Source organism: Rhipicephalus sanguineus, chromosome 7 (genome assembly GCF_013339695.2).
Source record: "Rhipicephalus sanguineus isolate Rsan-2018 chromosome 7, BIME_Rsan_1.4, whole genome shotgun sequence".
Classification (NCBI taxonomy): Eukaryota; Metazoa; Arthropoda; class Arachnida; order Ixodida; family Ixodidae; genus Rhipicephalus; species Rhipicephalus sanguineus.
In genome coordinates this window covers 46,097,519-46,106,750 of record NC_051182.1, presented here as the reverse complement: position 1 = coordinate 46,106,750, position 9,232 = coordinate 46,097,519, and the positions used below count along the sequence as shown (strand labels likewise).

The window sequence follows — 9,232 nt, the reverse complement described above, 5'->3', positions numbered from 1 at the left end:
CCAGCCCAACACGTTTACGTGAGCGTGCTCAGCAGACCGGTGAATCCTTTACGAGCTACATAGAATACGTCCTGGACTTGTGCAAGAAAGCCGACGCCGCTATGCCTGAGTCTGACAAGATCCGCAACGTTATGAAAGGCATCGACGACGATGCCTTCACTATGCTGCTCGCCAAGAACCCTCCTACTGTGGCCGAGGTGATCACGCTCTGCCAAAGCTACGAGGAACTGCGCCGGCAGCGGTTGCTGACCCGTCGACCTGCATCACGCGACGCCGATCTCGCTGGCTTGTCGGCCATTTGTGATCATTCCGCCTTGCTCGCCGAGATCAAGTCAATTGTGTGCGAGGAAATTGCCCGGCAGTTCTCCCTACTGGCCTTCCCTCACCCGCAGCATGTTGAACAGCCATCGACCACGCTGCTGCCTCCATTACGCCGCGCTATTTAGCAGGAAATCGCGGAGGTCATGCCGGAATACCACCAGCCCCTCCGGCACCTGCGCCGCTCAGTTATGCGCAAGTTGTAGCGATCCCTGTGCTGTAGCGATCCCTGTGGCGATCCCTGTGCCCAAGCGATCCCTGTGGCTGCCCCACTTACTTACGCCGAAGCCGTCGCCAGACCTCAGGCCTTTGAAGCGAGTGTGCCGGCTGCGTTTGCCGACGTCATACCTAGGCCACCGATGCAGCCCATCATGCAGTCGTATCAGCAGACTCCTCGTCCACCGCGTCCTGCGTCATGAATGGCACCTACCCCGACGAATCGATGGCGCACTTGACAACCGCCCGATCTGCTTCGCGTGCGAATGCGCCGGTCATGTTGCCCGCTATTGCAATCGCATGCAGTCGCCTCGTGTCGGCTCAACCATCACCAGCCAGTCAGGCCACCCGTATTACGATTCACCGGCGCCTACGTCACCGTCGTCTGCCCAGCTCCATCTACACGCCGTTCGCCGTCACCACGACGCCGATCACTGTCACCGATGCGGCCCCGTGCGGTCCCACGTGATCAGGAAAACTAGTCGTCGCAGTCCACGAGGCAAGGGCTGCGACGCTATCGAACTGCGAAAGCCCTCAGCGAAGCCCATCGAACGTGTTAGACGTGTTTGTGGACGGTGTTCGCGCATCTGCCCTCATCGACACTGGAGCCGCCGTATCCGTTATTGACGCCAAACTTAGCCGATTACTGCGAAAAGTGACGACGCCACTTCCCGGGCTCTCGCTCCGTACAGCCAGCGCCCAAAGTATTCACCCTACAGCGGTGTGCACAGCCCGCGTCATGATTAACGATGCTCTGTACGCCGTCGAATTGATCATAATTCCAGCATGCTCTCACGACGTCATCCTAGGATGAGATTTTCTCTCCCACCACGACGCTGTGATTCATTGCGCACCAGCTGAAATAGAGCTCTCACCGTTCTCTTATTGGACGCCGGCAGACAATCCATCGTCTGTGAGCAAGGTACTCGTCAAAGACGACACCACAGTGCCTGCAAACTCGTCAACGGCGGTGTCCGTCTACTGCGCCAGTCTCTCAGACACCGTTGCACTCCTCTCGCCATGTGACCGTGTTTGCACGAGGAAAGGCTTGCTGGTGCCTTTCGCGACCGTGCAAGTCACTCAGGGCAGCGCGCCAATTTTTGTTATCAACCCATCTCCGTACAGTGTTACGTTGGTGCGCGGAGAATGTCTCAGCAGGGTGGCCTCGAAGACGCACAAGTTATGGACGAACCAGATGACACGTACTGCCTCCAGTACGCTCAGTGCTGTTACCACGTCTGGTTCATCGCGAGATGACGTATTCGCATCTTCCATTGCTGACAACCTTACACCGGTCCAGCGTTCCCAGCTTCTGGGTCTCTTGGAAGAATTTCGCGCTTCTTTCGATATCGCTCAAACTTCTCTCGGCCGCACGTCCACCGTTACGCATCGCATCGACACTGGCGCCCAACCGCCACTGCGGCAACGTCCATATCGCGTATCTCCCACTGAACGCCGCGTAATCAACGAGCAAGTCGATGACATGCTTCGACGCAATGTTATTCGACCATCTAACAGCCCATGGGCGTCTCCTGTCGTTCTTGTTGCGAAGAAGGACGGTTCTGTGCGGTTCTGTGTGGACTACCGACGACTCAACAAGATCACTCGTAAGGACGTGTATCCACTACCGCGAATAGACGACGCGATTGACAGCCTACAAGGAGCAGAATTCTTTTCATCCATCGATTTGCGCTCAGGGTACTGGCAGGTACCTATGTCTGATGACGCTCGACCGAAGACCGCCTTTGTCACGCCCGACGGCTTCTACGAATTCACCGTCATGTCGTTTGGGCTGTGTAATGTGCCCGCCACCTTTGAGCGCATGATGGATACCATTCGCAATGCCCATAGACTGTCGCGCCGCCAAGCGGAATTCAGGAGCGTCCTCTTGAGGAGGGCTAGTAGACGACAAAATGGCAGCACTACGCAGTCGCTCCCTTGTTCGGCTGTGCTAATCTCAGTGTTAACGCGTTGGCAAGGAAGGAAACTACGACTTGGCATGTTCCCTGCATCAGTGAACAAACCGGGCCCTCCGTGACACGTGAAATCTGATTCGTTCTTGCGAGACGCGAAGTTTTCGTGAAAATACGTAGCGACTCGTGCTGTCAATGCTAGCCCACAGCGTGCGCATACTATCAGCTTCGCGAGGCTTTCTGTAGCCACGTAGGTTAGTTAAATGTTATCGTCTGACATATTCAGTTGAAGCTCACCCTGTTTTACTTGTGTATAGCATTGGTCAGTGTTTCTTCTAGTGCATGAATCCCATAACACTGTACGCGGGAGGTCGCGCCGGCTCGCGATGTACTCTTGTAAAACTGAGCGATCTCATGTCGATACATTAAAATATGCCTCTATCCTTTGTCAGCAAAGCGCTGTTACTAATCGTGCGAGCGACGTTTCAATCATTCGAGGACGCGTCTGCTCCACGCCTTTCGTCATACTTTCGTGGAGCGAGCGCTTTCCACGCCGTCCTTCGCCAGTGTGTCGGTTTCATAGCCAGCGCTGCGCCGCTTGTTTTTGTACGTTTGTTGATAGGTGGCAGCACACTGCAAGCGATTTGTTCGTTGACCGATCTGAGAGCGAAATGTTCTCCGCGCCCAGACGTCTCTGTAATTGTAAACGTGGTGACGCAGAGTGGTCGAAGTTGTTCAGCGGAGGAAATTCTTCAGATTGCTTTCAGCAGTGATGTTGAAAGAAACCATCTTGACGACGAGGATTTTCCACTGGACGTAGAAGACTGTGACGGCACCGAGAGTGACAGCGACGGTGAACGATCAGCTGCTAACTCACGAGGAGCGAGTTGCACTTCACGTCCCCTCATGCGTTAATGTTCTTTCACGCTTGTAAGTCCTTTTATTGTATTTAATGAATAATATCCTTGAGCGAGATCAAAATAAAAGCATAGTTCCTCTTGTGCATTGCATGTGTCAATTATTATGGATATTGGAGCGCCGCATGCCGCCAACACGCTCGAGCTCGACCAGAGAAGCGAAATGGTTAGAGCGTTGGAACGTGCAGTCACAGCCACAATCCACGCCTCTCGGCTAACTTCTTCGACGTTGCGAACAGGATACGTGTGCATTCTTTTCAATATTCGTGTTTCTATCGTGCTGATCGAGCCTGCAACATGCGAGTGAAGTGAATTGCACAAGGCTGGAGTCTCAGCATGGTTGTGACACAAGCGCTACTGAATGGGAAGTTAAATGCTTGTGTTCCGTTGAAGACGTAACTCCGCGTTCCCGACTGCACTGTATAATGACGACGGCGCATTGTGTTTGCAAACCATCACCACGTTAAACGTGCGGTCCCGTGGAGCAGCGATGGCGCTACTTGCTGGCGGCCTACTACTGCGGCAAATCCGTAAGGCAGGCTCGGTACAACGTGTATATAAACGTTGGCTCGGTACGTACTACCTTGGAGTGCCGTTCTGCACGTCAATTTTAGTTCATGCAGTTTTATGTAGGACGCACAGGGTTTCGCAAAGCATCGTTATGCACGGTAAGGTAGCTGAAATATAACCTTTCACACCACAGCAAATTATTAGGTGGCGAGTACTTAGTACTTTCCATGGTTTGGGAAAGTAGTTTAGTCTCATATCCAATTCAGCACAGCTCATGACTTCATCCGGTGAAAGTGGCAACGGCCGCAAGTCCGCACGTATATCTGTTCATATGCTACAGTGGCTAGAACATATGCTAACAAACGGGTTGACCCTCCTCCTGGCGCCATCTTGAAAAGCACGGCGCGCCACCTATAGTTCGTGGGCATTTCGAATTCTGCGCAACCTGAAATGGCACACGTGCTTGTGCTACCTTGACGACGTCGTCGTTTTCGCTCCAGACTTTTCCACGCATCTTCAACGCCTGCGGCATGTGTTGACGCGTTTGAGCAACGCTGGTCTGCAACTGAATCTAAAGAAGTGCCGATTTGCAGCACGGCAGCTGACAATACTCGGCTACGTCGTGTCCAAGGACGGAATTCTCTCCGATCCAGCCAAGCTTCGGGCCGTGACCGAGTTCCCGAAACCTATGTCCGTCAAAGAACTGCGCAGTTTCGTAGGACTGTGTTCCTACTTTCGGCGCTTTATTCGAAACTTCGCGACTATCATATCGCCGCTGACGAAGCTCCTCGGAAGTAACGGGCCCCTCCATTCGTGGTCTTGAGAGTGCGACGACGCTTTCGCAACGCTTCGTCGTTTGTTGACGTCGCCTCCCATACACGCCACTACGACGCTACGGCCCCTACAGAGGTACACACAGACGCCAGCGGTGTTGGCCTTGGCGCTGTCCGTGCGCAGCGCAAACCAGGGTTCCCTGAATATGTCGTGGCATATGCAAGTCGTACGCTTACTAAAGCCGAGACCAATTACACCGTCACCGAAAAGGAATGCCTGGCGATCATCTGGGTGCTTACGAAGTTCCGACCATATTTGTATGGTCGCCCATTTGATGTCATCACCGACCATGCACTATGCTGGTTGTCGTCATTGAAGGATCCCTCAGGCCGCCTCGCCCGCTGGGCACTTCGCCTACAGGACTACGATATCCGCGTGCTGTACCGCAACGGACGCCAGCACGCTGACGCCGACGCGCTCTCGCACTCGCGCTTGCCTGACGACAATACCCCCTGCTCGTCACGTAACATTGTTGTTTCTTCCATCGACGTTCACACCATCGCTACCGAACAGCGCAAGGATAAATGGAACGCCTCGCTGATAGACTTGCTCACTGATCCGTCGCAGCACCAACCACTCGCGCGTTGCGTCGTCAAGCCCACCATTTCGCCATTCGTGACGACCTACTGCACCGACGCAATTACAACGCCGATGGCCGCCAGTGGCTACTTGTGATACCCCGTAGTCTGCGTTCTGAAATATGCGAGTCCTTCCACTCTGATCCACAATGCGCGCACTCTGGGGTATTCAAAACTTACCACCGCATTCGACAACGATACTTCTGGCGAGGGATGTACCGCTATGTGCAGAAGTTCGTTCGCTCCTGCCTCGATTGCCAACGCCGAAAACCTTCAAGGCACGTGTCGCCCGCTGGTCTACAACCATTACCTTGCCCTAACCGTCCGTTCAGGCGCGCGGGCATCGACTTGTACGGAACACTTCCTCTGACATCGGCTGGTAACCGCCGGCCGTCGTCGCTGTTGACCATCTAACGGGATACGCCGAAACCGCCGCCCTCCAGCGGCTACAGCACGCGACGTTGCCTCCTTCCTGCTGCAGCGATTCTTGCTGCGTCACAGTCCACCCCAGGAGCTTCTCAGCGATCGAGCCCGTTTCTTCTTGTCGGAAGGCGTCGAAGCCATTCTAAAAGAGTGCCGTGCTGTTCACCGCAAAACTACTGCTTACCACCCGCAGACGAATGGGCTCACCGAACGCTTTAACCGCACGCTCGGCGACATGCTCTCAATGTACGTCGCCGCCGATCACACAAAATGGGATGGCATTCTGCTCTTCGTCACCTACGCCTATAATACCGCCCCTCAAAGCACAACTGGTTTTTCACCCTCTTCCTATTGTACGGAAGGCACCCGTCGCACACCATCGACACGATACTCCCATACAAGCCGGATTCAACTGAGTATGCGCCGATATCTGACACAGCCATGCTTGCGGAAGAGTGTCGCGAGCTTGCCAAGACGTTTACAACACGGAACAAGAGCGGCAGAAGAGCATTCGCGGTGGCACCACCACTTCTGAGTCTACGTTCCTCCCTGGAGCGCTCGTATGGCTCTCGGTCCCTACCACTGCAACTGGCCCCTCTTCAAAACTACTGCCGAAATACGAAGGCCCCTATCGGGTCGTCGAGCGCACATCCCCAGTCAACTACGTGATCGAACCCATCGAACCATCTTCGGACATGCGCCGTCGAGGGCACGACGAACAGAGCGCCGACCGTCGATGAACTGACAAGTGGTGAAGTGCGTCGGCATTTATACATGTGACGTCGAATATTCCAGTCTTATCACTGGTGGTCGCGCGAGCACTGGAATAATCTAGGCTGCTCGCGGCCTGCGCTCAATCTTAGCAACACGATCTACAATATTCGCGAAGCTTCTCGAACAATGAGGCGCGGTTTGCGCTGAGCGTTGGTGGCAGTCTTATGGGCGAAAAATAATACAATTAAAGTGGTAATAAGAAACGCACGTTGCAATATAAATAACATTGCAGTCAGATATAGCGTGCGCATTGTTTTCTCCGCTTCGTGCAAACTGGTCATTATTTGCCCTTTAATGTCGAATACGCAGCCGTCTGTATGCTTCAAGAAGCGCGCTATGCGCCATACCGAATGTGTCAGCAATGTAATCTACAATATTCCCCTAAGCTGTGGTAGGGTATACATCGAGCAAACGGGTCAGTGCTTCAAAGATAGTGCAAGAGAGCATCGCTTGGCGGTCAGCAACAACATGCACATGGATTTGGCAAACCATTCCAAGTGCTGTGGTTGTGTGCCATACTGCAGCCAAACCACATTTCTAAGGACAGTAAGCAACCGCACAGACAGGGAAACAATAGGCGCGTTCCTAATAAAAAGGCAGGCAGTCAGTGAGTTTGCGCACCATCAATACATTTAAGGGACAAAGAAGTGATCTTGTTAAAACATATGTTATAGACGTGTCGAGTTTACGTTGTGCGCTGCCTATTTTGCCCATTACTGTGCTTGATCCTGTAATGTACACGTGTTCTAGTATCGTGTGTTGCCTCTACCTGGCTGCGACATTTCGCGGGGCCAACGTAAGCGGGGAACGCGGTGTTACAGCCAGGCGAGGCAGGCACATATCGCAGAGCTATTTTAATATGTATGGATGCTATGAGCTAGGGCGAAGCTTGAGCTCAGGTCGTCACCTCGCGGTGTGTTAACGCGTCGACAAAATTCCACTTCTCCATTGGAAACGCGCCGAATGGGACGGACGCGTAGCAACGACGCGTTGCAGGAGTTCATCGCGGAGGCCAGGCTTACTTCACGTTATCGCTTCCAGACGGTGACCCCACCCCGCCGGCCAAGAGCACTGTGAGAGAAAGTGTGAGATATATAGAATACGCTTTTGTAAAGCCTCCAGAATGTGTCAGAGCGGCGCAGTGAATATCGTGCCCGGCAATTGTTGTCGCGGACCAAGAGGTCGTGTGTTCGACTCCCGTTGATTCAACTCCCTTCTTTGCCATCTGCTCGTGTGCATTTCGTGGCCGTCATATCAGTGACGGAAAGACATCACTGAAGTGTTGGTGGAAACCGGCATAAAACAATTTCGTGTTAAAAGCGAGACTATCCCTTGAGCTCGAATTAAAGCGCTTAGAGCTGGAACTGCAGAAAGCGAAGGCGGCTAGCGTCGAAGTGCACCTTCCAGTCGCAGAAGCACAAGAAAATTTTCGTATGAAGGATCTGATGCAGCCTTTCCAGGTAGGAGGGAACATTGGAATGTTTCTCTTGAACACTGAACAGACATGCGAAATAATGAAGTTCCCTAAAGCGTCGTGGCCCCAGCGCCTGTTAACCGTTTGGCCGTGTCATATAGCGGAGGCGATGGGAAGACTTAACGTGGTCTAGCATGAGGGCTACGACGTTTTAAAATAGACTCTTCTTAGGAGGTGTCGCCTGTCTCGAGAGGCGTTTCGCCAGCGTTTCCGCAAAGCCAAGAAGTGGAAATACGATTTGTACGTTCAGATTGCATACAACTTGGAAGTTCGACTTCGTTGAGTGGTTGAAGAGTGCGGAAGTTCACGGAGACATGGCGAAGGCTGTCGACTGCCTTTGCCTAGAGCAGTCTTACAACACGATTCCTAATCGAATCCACTTATGGATCATCGACAGGCCCGACGCGACTGCAGCTGAAAAAGCGGCCGAGCTCGCGAAAACATACGCGTCGCGCCATGCATCGCAGGAAAGTGAAGGGGGGACGCATGACGGCGTTTCCGAAACAAGGCGTGGAGAATACGTCCCCAAAGCTTTTGAGACGCAACCGTAACGCGAAAGACGGAAAGTGCGCAGACGCTACCTAAAGTCATTTTTAAAGATGAGAAGAACTAGCTGTTTGAAGTGCAAAAGCCGATAGCACGATGACCCGGGGCACCTTGCCTCAGGTGGCCGAAATGAGCGTCTTGCGTTCTCGCGTGTCAGCGCCGACAATGAGAACTTAGAGCTACTTAAGCCGTTCATGAAAGAGTTTACGGTGAATGGAAAGCGCTTCAGGGTCTTAGAGATTCCGTAGCCACCATGGATTTCGTTCATCCCTCTCACGTCAGCGCCAAGGAATTCACTGGCGAGTGTGCATGGATACGACAGGTGGCGCAGGAGCACAGCGTTTACCTGCCTCTCGCGGGCGTCCGCATTGGGGCGTCCTTTGCTAGAGTTCAGTGCACTCTACCGTTGGAGGGTTCGCTACTGGGGCTGTGGTTTCGGCCAGACTCCCACCAGAGTGCTCCTACCTATCTTCTAATAAATCAGAAATATTTCTGAGGAAAATGGGAGCTTGCTTTGAACAGGCGGAGGTTTGCCTGCTTAGCAGCTAAAATACACGATAACTTGCTAGGCAGCTGAACTTGGATCCGCGTGCCTTGATAGACGCATGGGAGTGGCCACAGCCGAACGCGGATGGCCCAACGCCAGAAAGCGTTCCCAATCTAGACGACGGAGCCGTTTCAAGAATAGATGCCTCGTATCTGGATGTGTAAGCCAATGGAAAATGAGGC

The 9,232-nt window shown here is 53.2% G+C and overlaps 1 protein-coding gene across 1 annotated transcript in view; it reads right to left on the bottom strand.

Moving 5' to 3' along the window:
* Positions 1–9,232, bottom strand: part of LOC119399429 (endoribonuclease Dicer) — a 120,658-nt gene that overhangs the window by 92,779 nt on the left and 18,647 nt on the right. The window lies entirely within an intron of this gene.